The following is a 16,692-nucleotide window of genomic DNA, read 5'->3' on the forward strand; positions in this document are numbered from 1 at the left end:
TGCTATATCACGCGCTTCTAGTTCATTATAATTTCATTTCATACGTTACAAATATATTCCCAGTTATTAATTTAATAAGTGAGTCTCGCTTAGTTCTTCTCCCTACATCCTCGCGCTTGCAATACTCTCCTATTCAATTCGCGTTCGTCGCTATCAATTACGAAAGCCCGTGCGCGTCAACGAACGCGAGACGGAGGACAACAGCGGGGTATCTCCCGTCAACCGAGGATCACCGACGACGTGATCTTCCCAGGACGAGTGAGGATCATAGTCCTCCCTACGACGATCCAGCCTGATTCGACTGCAGCCGTCAACGAGCAACGAAAGCAGTTCGCATAAACGAAGCCTGCCTGTATTCATCGATCGCCATACTCAACTGTCCGATAAGTCGCTAAATATTTCCCTGCGACGATTCGCGCCGTCACAGTTATCTCTGCTCTCGTTCGCCGCTTTGGGCGAATCTACTGTAAGCGTTAAGTAGAATACGCATGTTCGCGAAAGTCGTGGTTCCCAGTCAGACGTCGGACGTAACGTGCCGCGTGGACAAAAGGTTGTATATCGCATTTGAGAGCGTCCAGTAAGGGGAATGGGTCGTGGAACGATAGTTTCGCGAAAGTCAGACTCCGGAACGTAACATCGTATTTAATAGAACTATGTACTGATGCCATACCTCGCTGCAGCTTTTCTTCGACTCATTGTTTACAATCATACGACTAACATTTCCAATTCTGCACAGTTCTGCAGAAATGTATATGCACAAATTCATTATTCCATTATACCCTGCAGCAGTTAATCTCACAATACATGCAACGATCGCGATTGACGAAATTTGCATTCTAAACTACACACGTAAAAACAATCAATACCTTGACACACGATTGAAATATACAAACAAACAAAACAAGTCATCGTGTCATGCAATGTTTATTCGAAAGAAGTCGGATGGTTTTCGCACTTACCGGCGACGTGTTGCTCAGCATACGAGGCAACGTCCCTTGTAATCCTTTCTTCCTGTCAAATCTGTTTCTTCTTAATCCCGTATTACGTGGAATTTCATAAATTCACAGAAGCATCAGTATACAGCACGATTCAAGTCAATCAGTCTCTTTAATCGACACAATTAAACACTGTTTTTATTACTACGCAACAACTTGCCCACAATTTATAACGGTCGTTCACATTCTGTTATGTACCTGCTAACCATCTACTACTAAATACGTTAATGTATGCCGCAACTGTTTAGTCTTAACACTAAACGGTTTATTCGACTAATCTTCACTAATCATGCTAGAGAAAATCACTAAACTATTTTTGATATTTGATAAATGAGATGATTCGGTCGTGTAACAAGGAAACGGTACACGTATCCATTTGTTTCGGAAAATCTGTTCTCTATTTGACTTTCGATTTGCGTACAGCCAGTGCCGAAAATATTTTCAGTCACATTCGCGCCAAAACGGACGCCGTACGGGGTTCACTTAAGGAAAACCAGGGAGGACACGCACGACAGCACACTCGGGGATACAAACGGTAAGGAAAAATCGATAAATCTATGAAATGACTACAGTTGTGAACCGGTCGCGAGTCGAAAATCCGCGAACGTGTCACCGGAGATGCAAAAGATCCGCACGCTTCCCGACGACTGGAAGAGCGGCCGCGCGGCTGCTGTTTCTTGCGGCAAACAGTGCGCATGCGATATAAACAAACCGTTAAGAGAAACTTCGCCCACCGGGTGGGAGCTCCTGAATATATACAACAATAACGTCATAATCGCGATCCTTGATAAATGCGAACACGCGATCGAATGTTACAGTTAATGGGCATTCCCGATCATCGTACTAATAACCTGTTCAGCCACGGAATGGGATGTTACCGTTCAGCATGTGATGTAACAGTGTTCAATTTCTCCGAGGAACGAAGACGATGCCGATACCAAATGGAATAACGAGCAGGGCCCGCTCTAGCGGTTACGACGCCCCGGGCAAAAAAACAAATTGCCGCCTCTTTATAAGCACTGCGCTGAACAAAATGACCTTTTTTTTCTTTTAGCAAAATTGTCTGGCAAGGGTAGTCTGAAATTTTCTATTAATTGAATATTTAAAACATCAATATTTTTCTCACACTTACAGCCAAAGCCAAAATGGCGCCCCTAAATTTTAGCGCCCCGGGCAAATGCCCGGGTTGTCCCCCCCCCCCCCCTAGAGCGGGCCCTGTAACAAGACGGTCGGTGTAATCGAATACGTAAGTTGTTTCATACCTAAGAAGTTCCATTTTTCAAATTGCACAGTGGCGTATTTGGCCCGGAAAGTCGGAAAAAGTATTTAGCGTTATTTATAGGCTCAAGGTCGTAATGCGTATTTAGTTCGTTGAATTCGTCTTATCTCTTCGTGATCGCTTCTGAGTGATTTGATCTGTGCCGCAAGGCACAGAGACATAACCTGTATGTTTTATATTAACGACTAATATTGCATTTTTATGAAATTTATTAGATTTGCGAGACATTTCTCTATCATTTTCATTTCCTATAATTTTCAAGTAATTCATCGGTACTTCGTAAAACTTTATACACAGCATATAAGTACATACACAAACGTAAAAGAAAAATTGTGTGCACTTTTATACTATTTAATTCAATATTACAATTTTGAATAGGAGAGGAAGGATTTTCATCGGGAAACACGCTGTGACTATATATTTATATTTTTATGTATATAATATAAAATTTGAAATCGACTTTTTTCCGACTTTTCCTACGTACATATTTACATCTAACAAGTTATGTTTATGTGTTGAATATTCAACGATTGCCTAGTATTAATTATTCCTCTATCAAGTGAGACGATATTGTAAATTTTTTACAGAATAGAAATCGATAATCGAGGTTTAGGTTATGTTTAACTACATCAAGATTACATTTCCATGAATATATTTATGATACTTTAAACAATATTGACACTCATGAAAAAAAACTCAAATTTGAACATTGCCACTTAAAATAACATTCTATTTGATAGTGAATAATGAAAGATACCAGTGTCGGATATAATCTCGACCATTCCACTTACTTACGAGTAGTCGTTGTACAGTTTAATGCAACCACGATCTCTACGTTACAGCGAAATGCAATATCTTTTCGATCATTTACTCTCGCACATATATACATATTTCGTTTCGTTCCATTGATCAGTGAATGCGTTACCGGCATTATATGGTACATTATCCAGGCGTAATACTCGATGAAAGGTAATTATACAAAATAAATTATTCAACCGTAGAAAACCAATTACTGAAATTAATTACGAAAATCATGCTTCCGTGTGTCTGGTAATTCGCGAAATTGAAAATGACAGCGGCTCAAATCTCCCTTGCTGCCACTATCCCCGTTCTCCGATGCAATTGAACGATCTATTATCCTTGTCCATTTTTCTCTTGCGCTTTTTCACAGGGTCGGCCCTCTTCAATTTTTCAACTGGAATGTGTTCGGTTAAATCCCACTTGACATTTTCATTTCTCCCTTCATCAATGTAAGTTCCCAGCCAGCAATCTGCCGAACTGTTCCTCTGAAAAGGTTGTATCTTTTGAACGACATAAATCCAAACTAATTTAGCTGGCACGAGATCGGCCATCGGCACGGCTGCTGCTTAACAGCCTCGTTAAAAATGCACCACGCAAATCTCAACTGCTCGCTTAGTGATTGACTATTAACTTTTACATCATTACGTGACTTGCAAAGCATCGCCGTCCCTCCCCACTCTGCATAAAATATTAGCGGATCGCTAAAACTTTTCATGCAACGCGCGCTATTAACATGTTGCGTTAATTAAAACCTCAACTTCAACGCTTTGCGACTCCATAGTTTCCGTCGCTTAAATACGTATTCTTTATTTATCGTCTATTACATCTTCTAATTAATTATATATTTGAATACATTGTTCTATACAAAAGATACTACGTTTACTAAAGGGGAATGAATCGTGATTGACGCGATGAGTAGTCTATAGACAGCGGATCTTCATGCAAAATAAATCCACAGATAAATTTATTTTCTTTCTGAATATGTCTAATAGGCTGAAAATAATGTAACAGTGTTTTTAAATTCTTCTAATTTCTTTACTGTTTTAAATTACACCTACCCATTTTTGTCATTAATGCATAAACTCCGCTATCTAGTAATCTGTCATAATTCGCACCTGTAATTATGGCACGACATATAAGGATATCAAAAAATTACAGAACACCCATAGCAGAATGAATGCAATCGTGATCGGGTTGTTTTCAATACCGTTACCCGCCGACTCGTCATAGACTACGAAATTAAAACACGAAAATAAAAATTTCCAATTAATATACAATTTTGCGTCGGTCCAGTAGCACGGACGCAGGAACACTTTAATTAAATCCGCTAAACGAACCACCGAGGATTCGCGTGCGGTAGGCATTCCTACTATCCGATTTGTTTACTTCATCTCGGATTTACGTAATTAAATATCGATTCACCGGACCGCTATAACTCGCTTACCAAATACGAGTAATGAATCTGTCTTTTCTCCGTGACAGGGGAAACGAGCACTGAAATACTTCGGACAAACAATAAACGGGAGGCTACTTATGAAATGTAAATAACAGGAGAATATCCTGGTAGAGCCAACAGGGCGTTCTACACTGTTATGGACCCAAAACGGGCAAGTTTATTACATTTATTAATTAGTGCGTTAAACATCGTCTCAAATATGAACAATAATCGCATCTTATTTTAATCAAATCGTATAGGACAAAAGACAAAGGAGTTCATGTGAATAAAGTTGATATCGAGGCACATTCAACATACGAATGCTTGACCCTTTGCACTCGGTTGTCCCCTCTGAGGCACCACTAAAAATTGCCGTACCATTATTCAAAATATTGTTTACATTATTAGATATATTGGTGTCTAATCAATTACTAAACTTTTAGGTACTGTATGATGTATTATACCAATTTCATATCCATAAAATTCGAAAAAACCATAGGGAATAGAAATATTCTAGATCAGTAGAAATGTTTAATTTTCCCGTTAAAATAGCTCCGAGAGTGCAACGGGTTAAGCTCGTTTGTCACTTTGTTCGAAAGATACACTTCGTCCAACGAGTCGAGTCAGTAAAGGTAAACAAATGCATGTAAATACTGTGATGAGATGACAAGAAGGTTTCGTGTCCCCACTCTACCTTCTCCTTCTACGACGCGTTTCGCCCCTGTCGTGCATGTGCAGAGAGAGGGTAACTTTTCCCCTCACTTCATGCTCCCTCTTCTTGTCACCTCATCCGATAGTAGCCACTTGATCGCGACAGAGTTGTAAATCTAGGTGCACGGTAGTGCACCAGCCAAGTTCTCGCACTACCTCCTTTTACACGAAACAACTTAGCCGTTTTTTAGAGGCTAATTGTAAGTATATGAGAAGTGTACTCAACAAAAACATCCTGTAAACAGGAGCCAAGTTCCTATGGCCGTAAAAAGTTGTGAGATCAAACAAAATACGGCCAAGTTCGTTAGCTTAGAAATACCTGTTGCAATACTGAAAAAAGCGTCTGTAAAAATTAGTTTAAAGGAACGCTATTTAATTTTTAAAGAGTTACATGAAGGGCTAAATTATTCAAACTTGGTCGTTACTTTTTAAACCAATGGCCATAAAAGGTGTTACGTAGCGGCCAAGTTTGAACAATTCAGCCCTCCATGTAACTCTTTAAAAATTAAATAGCGTTCTTTTAAACTAATTTTTACAAACGCTTTTTTCAGTATTGCAAGAGGTATTTCTAAGCTAACAAACTTGGCCGTATTTTGTTTGATCTCACAACTTTTTGCGGCCATAGAACCTTGGCTCCTGTTTACAGGATGTTTTTGTTGGGTACACTTCTCATATACTTACAATTAGCGAAGTGATTTTGTTTATCTATTTCTCGTATACATAGAATACTTCTCGGCAACTCGTAGCGATGGCGTTACGAACTAACCGAATAATTCGGTTACACCGGGCAGCGACGGTGTCTTCATTGAATTGCAACTTATGTTAGGCGGATCCAAGCGGCCCGTACACACACACACACCGAGTTTACGCTGGCCGGATTAGCATGCAAATTCGATGCATTGAATTTCATAGTTTCGACAGCTGTAACAGCCGAATAGATTCGTTGTGACGTGCCGGAGTCGTCGGCAACGTTGCAGTCATCGTCGGTCTCCTACACCGTCTGTTCCTGATAAGCGAATTGTTTAGTCGGCCCGAACCCGCTGCTAAGTAAGGGATTAATCCAATTTAGCCGCGATACCGACGTCGGGGTTGCTTCGCCTTCTTCGAACAAAAGCGCGAATCATCGAGGATGCGACGACGGCAGCAACCCGTAACTTTCAACTTCCGCGCGATCGCGGGTTTAATGATTCAGGAAATGCCGAGGGAAAGCTCTCCGCAGAGCAAAACCCCGTCGAAAGTTCATCGATCTTCCCCTACCTCGTCGATTTCGGAAGATTGCTGCGCCTGTATAAATTACTGTAACACGACTGAACAGCTTCATCAGATTTCTCGGCTTGAACACTTACGGCACGTTGGTTGTATCAAGTCTTTTAAAATTTATCGTAAAAGAATAGTGCATATACAAGTTGGTGGGGAAACGCGGAAAAATGTCTTGAGTCTGTTATTTAATCCAGTGGCTAAATATAGATAACAGGGATATAAAGGGTGGGGCGGAAATTGCAGTACAACCCGGCAGGAGATGATTCTCCATGTAGAAAAATGAGAACGTAGAATCAGCTTTCGCACAGTTGTTCTACTATTTCCGCTGCGCCCTGTATGCTGCTCTGAAAGACAAATGTCATTGAGAAAACGCATTCATTATAACGACAGTTTTAGGTACAAGCTGACGCCGGATCGGCAGAGATTCGTTCTAGTTAGAATCAGCAGTTGTATAACGTAACGAACAGGTGGCATTCGAAGTGTACAATAGTAAGACGACAAAGCACGATACAACGTTCCATTGTGCTTTACGAGGATGCAGTGCGAGAGTACCCAATAAAACGGAGCACGTTACTAAAGTCGGCGATCAGTGGGACTTTATAGGCGGTAAGCCAGATCATAACATTAGCATTCGTAAGCAGAAGTTCAAGTAGTAGTACCATTCCCTGACGTAGCCGCGTGTAGCCGCATGAAAATTGATATCAGCCGCGAGGTAACTTCGGTATCTTACACGCGTTCAACTAGCCGTATGCATGTTCCCCGTGGCAGCCCCGTCAGAATAATCGTTTCCTAAGCAGGTATTATCGCTTCCATGACGGCGCTAGCATGTCGCAATTTTTTCTTTCCCCGGCAGCTTAACGTGGCTGCGATCTTCACACGCTCACGAGCACGTATCGCGACCATGGATCTTCGACGTTCTCGTTGCGGTATCGCGTGATGGAAATTCAGCTTGCCTCGCTCGCCGAAACGGTCGAATGTGTATGCGATCGGAACTTTACCGAGCGATCGATGCTGCTGCATGGCTTGATCCTACCAGGACGAGAAGTTCGAAGAAATAGGTACCTTCTCGAAGTAGGTTCGTTCTCTTGGCTCTTACCGTTCGCCGGCATAATTTAGCAGGCGTCCGCGATGAATCTTTTAGCGCGCGACTTTTCACAGCAATAACTCGCAGTAGCGGTTTACGACATCAGCATAGAGTCACTGGATAACCGAGTTTGGATAACAGAAGTTCTGCTAAGAGTTCGTAGGTATGAGGTCCACAGTTAATTGGATCGTACTGCATTTTTGAAGATCATTAAATTGGGAGCTGAACGCAGCAGACTTAGAGATCTCGCGTCCGTATCGAAACATTTCCGCAATTATAAGATAAATCGGATGTCCAGACCGAATCTGTGTATCGCTGTTATTGCGCAGACCCGGCGTAGAGAACCGTGAATGCGAACCGAGGTAATAAAGGTTAAAACAAACAGGGGAGAGCGCGTAACGTGAAAAGAAATGCGGGAGAGTACGCGCATTGTGTGTAAATCCATACATTTCCCGTAAATAAAATTCATATTGTGTACATTCATATTCATTCTCCGGTAATTAATTCAACGGCAGTGTGTACCAAAGAATAATTAAAATACGAGATTCAAACATCGGTATCAACTAGACGGTGCCTGAGCCGCGGGTGCAGGTTGCTAGCACAGAGAACAGGTTAATAGCTCGTTTTTGCGCGCGAAGAAATCCGTCTGGAGACGCATGGCAATCCGGGTGGGCAAATATTCGAGCAAGAAGTTCGCGGCGATGGTTTCCAATCGGGTTACTAAAAAGCGTGCGCGACGTTGTGCAAGCGTCTTTGCACAATCCGCGGTTCGAGACGTCAAGCAAAACACTATCTACGTCGTGCCTTCGTTGTCGTCGTCGGTGGTGGGTGTTAGCGTCGTCGGTTTTTTTTTCTGAAAGGTACAACGGAACGGCGTAAGCAGCTTAGGAGCGTGGTACCTAACGGTAAACGGGTTAGAGCTCGCGGACGTTGCCGGCTGACAATTGGGGGTGCAGAGGGTTCCTCGTGGCACGAGCACACAGCCCTTAGCATGCGAGCGCTGCAAGCATCGCCAGAGCCACGAACCGGCCATATATTTTGCTAGCGCCAGGTTTCGTGCCGTTACGTTACCCCATTCGTGCCCAGCCCGTGGTTGCGAAGCTGGATAGCTGGCGGTTCCAGAGAAAATAGCTCCTTGCCTGTCTCTGACCGGACGGAATGCACACGAGCTGCTCTTCTTATCCGAGCAGCAATCTATTCGCGCTGGCTGGCCCACTTTCTTGCACGCCCTTTCCCTATCTACCTCCCGGCTCCCTTCGCCTCGCCTTTATCTCTCCTCCCGGCTTTGCTTCCCAGCCTTTTCACTTTTCACTGTTATTTCACCCCAGTTTCCTATTGTTCTTTATTTTACGGCCACCCGGAGAAAGACGACGACCAGACTTCTCTTTCTTTCCCTCTACGTATCGTCTCGAAGCTGCTGCTTCAAATTGCCGGCGTACGCTGCCATTCGAGAGTCAGCTCCACGCGAAACCGGATCCATGGAGCTGGATTCTTTTAATGACGACCACCGCCCGCAGAGGGACGTTGTTCGAATGTTCGACTCTGCATTGCCAACTTAGCGCTTCTCCAGATGCGAGAGTCTCGACAGGGTGACCCCAAAACCTCCTCGAAAGGGGTGAGCCTTTCTGAGCTGATTTGAAGTAACTTTTTCCTTTGGTAAAATGTTCTCCGGATACGTTTAAAACGGTCGCGTGAAACACACACATTGGAAAATTGAAATTCCGCAGTACACGAAAAGATAAAACATTTACAATTTGACTTTTTCCGTGCGAGAGACGTGCGAGGATTGATAAAGCTCTCATTGTCAGCTCAAACGATTGAATCATCGGGTTGGATTTTTCCAGTCGCGGGTTCGCGGGCGACAACGTTTTTCTCTTTTTGAGACATTCTGCTTCAATTACTTAATTTTTTACGACGACAATGGGAATTGGCGTTAAGCAGTATTAGCGACGATACTGGAAACGGTCTCGCCGGTTTCGCAATGAGCGCACTAGAAATGTAGTTTTAAATTAATCTGCTTCGTTTTCCGCGGAGCTTTCGAGGGGAACATTATACGTCCGGTATTAAAATCATGCCCGCGCCTGGAGTGGACCTTTGCCGCTAGTTTACCTGGAAATTACATTTCGTGCAGTACGCATTGCTTCGTTAAATCCGATTTGGTGTTATGTGCAATGCAAAAGGAGTACAGGGAACCGTGCGGGGTTGAAATTACAGACGAAGGAACGAACCGGAGCGGAAGGGAACGAATGAAGATAATCATATAAATAGACAGCGACGAAATCGAGTATAATTCGCTTGTCTGCCGACTTTTCATAATCACTTTATTCCGACATTCACTTCTACAATTCTGTTATACGACTTCGAATTACGCGGTTTCTGTTCGAGAACGGAAGTATAAATGTTTGGACGCATCGCGCATGTATTTTTCATTATTCGCTCGTCTCTATGCTTAGCTCCCAGAGTTAATACGTTAATTGTACTTTCTGGTTATAATGAGGTCGACGCTTTTTAGTAACTTCAACAAGTTGAGTAATGAACAATTTTCTTCATGGGTCAAAAAAAAAAATTCATTTTCGTATACACTGAATGGATATCAAAAGCGTGACGAACTCATTATCCTCTTCTTCCTTATTTTACTTTAACTATTTTATTTTTTACGATGTTGCTGGTTTCGATGGCGGCACGAACACTGTCCTACATAAAGCGTATCGTGAAAATGCTTTATAACATCTTTTCTGTGATAAGTTGCATTGTGGATGCACGTACACAGACTATGTAGTGGTACATCAAGCAATGGAAGGAAAGGCGAGCAGTAGGAAGTGGGCCAGCGTGAATAAATGGTATCTCTGATAAGAAGCTATCCCGTGCGCATGATAAGAATTTACAGGCCGTTTGAATTTTTATGCATTCTAAAATAATACAGACGAAATTACACGCGAAGGTTAGTGCGCACTCGTTGCATCAGCATTTTGTCTCGTATTCTTCATGTGGTATATCTATTCATGAGTGGGCCACAGTAATATTCCTAATATTTCCTTCGCTTTCATCATAAACCCCTAAAACTTGATAGACAGCCATATATTGTAGCAATTCGAACCGCTTATTCGACAAGCGAATTAATTATCTTTAAAGTTCTTCACCTACAAGATGGAAAATTAATGTTTGTGTTTTATTAATCCAAGAAATGAACCACATTGATTTGTTAAACAATGAATTATTATTTTCTAGAGACATACAACTTCTTAACATTCGAACAATGAAGTTGTTAATTATTTGAAACCCGGAATTTCAGCAAATGTGTATTTCGCATAGAGTTAATTGGGGAAAACGTGAAAAGAATCCGTTTCCCGGTGCTTGCGGTTCACTCGCAAGGATCGTGTTTATTAAATGTTTTCACGGTTGTTTCTGCAAAAGCACTCGTGTTTCGTGAAAGCAGTGGAAACTGTTTAAAGGCCGCCAATAAAATTCAGAAGAGAATGTAGGCCAACGCGAACAAACGGCGCTGGCTGCGAGAAGTGTGCAACTTCCATGCAGAACAACTAGGCTGAGATTTTAAACTATCCAAAGGCGCGATCGTAAGAAAATGTTTATAGGAGCACGTGCGACGGTGGAAAGACATTTCCATGGATACTCGAATCGGAACCATTTTATCGCATTTATTCCTTGCCATTGCGATCGCGAGTTATCCGACACTGGAATTCTTTCAAGAAATAATGACAATGCTTTCTGCAAGCATCCAGTTTCTTGAGAAATCCTATTAAAATTTGAATTTCAAGCACGAAGGACTGTCCTTTGCCCTTTGGGATCGAGAAATCTAGTTACCGACGGGTAGTTACTGTTCGTCGTCACTTCTTCTAGAAATCATGCTCGATGTAATTTGCACGGCTCTGTTGTTGCTCCACTACTGACACGTCAACTTCAATTCGATCAATTTATGGAGGCATTGATACTCGACAGTTTTCTACGACATTCAACATGCCAACTCTTATGTTTGTCCTGTAAATTGTAAAGCAGTTCATAACTGTCTAAAAGGCTAGAAATCTGTTGAAGACGTTTTTAAAAGCAATTAGAAGTAGATACTCGACAATTGACATAAGGATTGAAAATAGTTTCGTAGAGTAGATGTATACACGTATATCTCAGATTGTACATCATCTATTTACAGAAGTATACATTTTTACTATCATTATTCTTATTTCATTATATCAGCTAGCTTAATTTCAGTTCTCTAAACATAAATTTTCCAATTTCTTGAGAAGCGTGCAGGGGTTAAAATGTGAATGTTGAGATGATCGTCGCAACCCCTTGTAAATACAACAACGTCATCTCCACCCCTTCGGTTTGAATAAGAGCAGGGTAAAATGGGAAATTGTGGGTCAAATGGGATCGTGGAAGTGTTATCACGTCCTCGTCCAAGAAGGGTATCAGAAAAAATGTAGCGTTCTAGAGGTGCTGCGTTTCCCTCCGGATACAATAATAGTGGCAAGGGTGGTGTGCGAACCGCTATTCTACCCCTACAAAAGGACGAAGGACGCTCCGAGAAACAGACTCTGCGGTTGACCCTGCAGTTTCCAACCAAAACGCGAACAGTGGGAGTTTCCACTCCTCGTTGGTGGCCTCTGATCAAGGTCAGCTTCGAGGTCACAGACCTTCGGGTCTTCTTGTGCCTCGACTTAAATGCTTGGTCATCGAGATCTGACTGACAGGTTTTTTTATTGCTTCTTTTATACACTGCTGTGCAAAAGAAGGAAGCGCCCGGACATATTTAATAGAAAAGCGTAAAAAATCAAATCAGAACACAATAAGTTTTGGAAAAGGATTCCGCTGTTTAATTGAATAGTTCTGAGAATGTGTATTGTGGATTATCTAATACTTTAAATGCAATAAATCAATCATTGTATTGTACAATACAATTTCTACATAAAGATCTTATAATTAGACTGCGGATCTTTATATGCAAAATAAAAAATATTTACGTTTATTCCAAGTCACATGAGCTAAATAAAAAACTTTTTCTTCTCATAATTATCTTGTTAAGCTGAAACTTTTACAGTCATGTCCTTAAATCTATTTAATATGACTCCTGCTTTACAATTGTGCGTACCGATTTTTATTATAAATGCTGAAAATCCGCAGTCTACTTATAATTATACTGGGTGCTTCTCTCTTTTGCACAGTAGTGTATATGCATGAAAACAAAGTGATTAGAAAACGTCTCGTTAAAACCTGAGGGGAGTTCTGAAATTCTCAAATTCACTTCAACATCAAATTCGCAGTTTACACATTATATTTGCCCATCTATGATCGGCCAACATAAAATCCTGTGTGCCCACGCTGAATGTTTAGCTGCAGGTTTCCTGCTAACTGTTATCCACTTGAACGTAAGTTTATCTGAACGACTTTAAGGACACGCTCCCTAGCAGTAGCAGGAAAAGTGCCTCTTAAAAGCAGCATATTTCAGACTTCGTCGAAAATGTCAACAGCACGGACGGATTCGCGTCTAGACAGAATTCACCGTTCACGTGTATTGGTGCAGCATAATATCCGGTACATAGTGAAAATTTGTGGCGCGCCCGCTCCGTTTACAAAGGTTCGTACACGCGGCGCGAAAGATTCCAAGTTTACGAAACTTTTAATTGACTCCATCGTGGAACTTAACAGACACGACTTTGATCGTCCCCCTCTCGTTTATCCTGTCCCACAATATTCCACGGCGACTCGGATTTGACAAGAAGCGAGAAACGATTTTTACTGCACCGCGGAACTTTGATAGCTTCTCGTGGGAAATGGAAGTTACGCCACTGCGCAAGATTTTCTCCGGGTACATTCGAACGTTATATTGTCTTGTCGTTGCAAAATAGCTGGGAGCTTGAATTTTCAAGATTGTTTCGCCTCGAGGATATTCTGAGAAATCGTGTTCGCGAAAAATGAAAACCGTGGATTATGGTTTACCATTCGCTGAGAAATATTTGTTCTAACACAAGATATTCTTGTTTGTTCGAGTACTTGATGCGTTTTCGAGTCGCGTTGTAGGATTAATTGCATTCTAGCTTCAACTGAATCGAACACGTAAATCGATTTAGTTTCGTGTAATATGAAATATTGAATTTCATGTATGTAATCGGATAACACGCGGCACGGTGCACCGCGATCATGGCGATCGCAATTGACGAGGAGGTCGACGCACGTACGGAGATTTTCGAGAAACAACGCGGGGTTGCACGGTGTCGCGGGTTTCCGTCTCTTCGAAGGGCTTTCACGGCAAGCGCACGGTGCACAGGTACAAATGCATCGGGAAAAGGTAAACGCATAAACGGCGAGGTCCACCTACACACGCGTACCAGCCGGAGTTTATGTTGCTCAAGGACCGCCGGCACCACTTTCCGGATGTATCAAGCGCGGCAATCTCATTACCTGCCCTTCTGGATATATAATAATTAAGCGGAGAGCCGATTCATTAAAATCGTCGTTTTACGATTATTATTCGTCTCGAGCACGCCGGATAAACGAGGCGAATTACGCTTGTCCTCGTGTCGTCAATTATGCAACGAAGCACTACAGCTGAAGATTCCGGGGCTTTGTGAACGCGTCGGTTACCAGAGGATGGAATAACGAGAACGTGTCGTTCGCTGTATTTAGCGCGAGCCGTTTTCTCAGCTTTTAGTTAACGGACTTGATACTCCATGTACTGGGTGTGTCTATCGAGACGGAAGAACGTTTCTCCGATATCTAATAAGTGGACCGTGGATCATTGTGCGAAATAAAAATGTTTTGTATTTGATATTCTTAATATTTTTGGTATAAATGCATAAAATCCACAGTTTAGTAATTTACATTTCGATGCGTCGGTAAAGAAGCTGTTCGTTACACGCATAATCAATAATGACACATGGTGGATAGGTCTAATTAATTAATCAAGTCACATCGAATAAAACAACGCTCGAATCCAATCGTGTTCGTATCCGAAAATAAAGTCCCGACTTAATCGCAGCGGTTGCTCGAGAAACGTGTGAAGGTGTATCACCCTGTATACGCATGTGCACACGTACGCGTCGTGTACATATGTAGACGCTCTCTGGGCATCTACGGGGCCGGTGGAAATTCATTTTAAGTTTAATGGGGATTTCGCAGGACTAATCCGACTCTTGAGCGATTTCGCCCACGAGGGAAAGCTTTAATTAAGGACTTTACCAGCTAGCCGACCTGTGCGTGCACGGACGCGCGACTATGTGTTCGCGGAGACGTAATTGTCCACTCTAACTATTTTATCGGAGCATCGAAGAGTCTGCAAATGTTAATATTCTGATCCACTGGAAATTCCGCTGAACGTTTTATCAGTCTTGATGTAGTCTTTGGTATTATAAACAATAATGAAAATATTCTTTGTTTCTGCTTACCTGACAGTTTCGACGTTTTCATGGTAAACATGGTTGGATCTGTTCGAATCAATTATCTTAATATTATTCCTTGGAGGCCAACTTTAATCTTTTCATATTGGATTGTAATATAAAATCGAAGAGTAGAATAATTGAAAATTATCTCCATTTCCGATCTCCATTTCCGTATTAGTAGGTGTCGGTTTTGCTGGATGATAAACAGTATTCATTGACCGCGCGTGTATAATCAATCAATGTTTTTAAACAATCAGCGATGCTACTGACTTTCAGGAGTCGGATAATTAGTGGATAAAAGCAGAGGATGTGGGCAAAGGTTTACCGATGGCTCCGCACGAATCCTGACCCCGTATAACTAGTAGGCTCCCCTCGGCGATGCGAGGCCATGTTTGCACGCGCCTATACCTTCTAACCGAAAGCCCTAAATAAAACCGTGGATATCTGTATGCGGTGAGCGTTGCTGCTGTCGTTCGCGCTGATTGCTGTGTCCTGCTACAGCCGCGTCGCTCCGTTTCGATCGCGGGGGAGGGGAGGTGAACGAGGAGGAGGAGGTGGGGAAGGGGCGAATGAAGAGGACCTCGGGGGGTGCATCGGGGTGTAACGGGGATGGACCCACTGTTTTGCAGGGGGGGAATGGTTTGTATGTTCCTGGCCGTCGTTTGGGGGTGGCTTGCAAACAAACCGCGTTCTGTTATTTGATTCCGTCCACCCGACGCTATTTCACGACCTCGCGCGTACTTTTCCAAGCCGAACGCGCCGACCGCGAATAACGAGGAGCCCGCGCCTATTGCGCATCGACTCGCGAACATCCGCCGGATTATCGAACCGGCACGATATTAGACGGTGTCGCCGAAGATTTCATAACCCGCGTCGTTATCGTCGTTCCCGTTCGAATCGGACTTGTTCGACTGCGACGCGGCTCGCACCACTGTTCCCGCAGTAGTTCGTCCGTGTCCGCTTCTGTTCGAGACGTTGATAGCGGCCGGTTTCCGGGAAGAATGTTCCCGACTGCATAGACGAACTTTATTGGCAGGTCGAGCTTCCCGGGGCATCGGTTAAGCACCTGCTTTCATTGATCGGTGGCCGGGAATACATTACGCGGCGCAGCATTACGAAATGTCCACTCAGCCTCTCTGTACGAATAACATTGGTCTACAAAATATTTTTCTTGTAGGCGCGGTTTAGTTTATATGCAGACTGCGAATCTTTATTCTCTGTCAGGAGCCAAGTGTTTCCTTTACATTTCTATACTGCATTCAATTTTACCCACCCATTTCCGCCAGAAATGCCTAAAATCCGCGGTCTAATTGTTAGCGACGCGTCAGCTCTAGTTTCTGCGGTATCCTCGTTTCCTAGGTTCTTGAATTATTATGTATTTAGTGAATGAAGCACGAAAGTCCATTATTCGCACAGCCATTTAGGTTACTTTCCGCATAATCTTGGAGACATAAGTGAAGAACAAGAGCGATTCCACCAGAACATAAAAACGATGGAAAGTAGCCACTAACGCGAATGGGACACTCACATGACGGCGAACTACTGCTGGAGTTTCATGCCTGTCCACTTATACGGCCGCTTTCTGATTGTTCCGTGTTTTTCGTAAATAAATCCGCCCCTTTCAGAGAACTCGAACGATTTTGGAACACCCTGTATACCATCGACTCCACTATGACTGTTATACACGTCGAAATTAACAGTAAGCACGCTCAAGAATTTCGTCGGACCTGATACAC

At 42.7% G+C, this 16,692-nt stretch overlaps 1 protein-coding gene across 1 annotated transcript in view; it reads right to left on the reverse strand.

Moving 5' to 3' along the window:
* The window catches only part of Sema2a (Semaphorin 2a), a 712,886-nt gene extending 711,229 nt beyond the window's left edge, over positions 1 to 1,657 (reverse strand). Inside the window, exon 1 of the mRNA XM_076432556.1 lies at positions 960 to 1,657. The gene's annotated coding sequence lies outside the window, so the exon portion shown is untranslated. The remainder of the gene's footprint in view (positions 1 to 959) is intronic.
* Between the last annotated feature and the right edge of the window lie 15,035 nt (positions 1,658 to 16,692).

The sequence above is a fragment of the Lasioglossum baleicum genome, chromosome 10 (genome assembly GCF_051020765.1).
Source record: "Lasioglossum baleicum chromosome 10, iyLasBale1, whole genome shotgun sequence".
NCBI lineage: Eukaryota > Metazoa > Arthropoda > Insecta > Hymenoptera > Halictidae > Lasioglossum > Lasioglossum baleicum.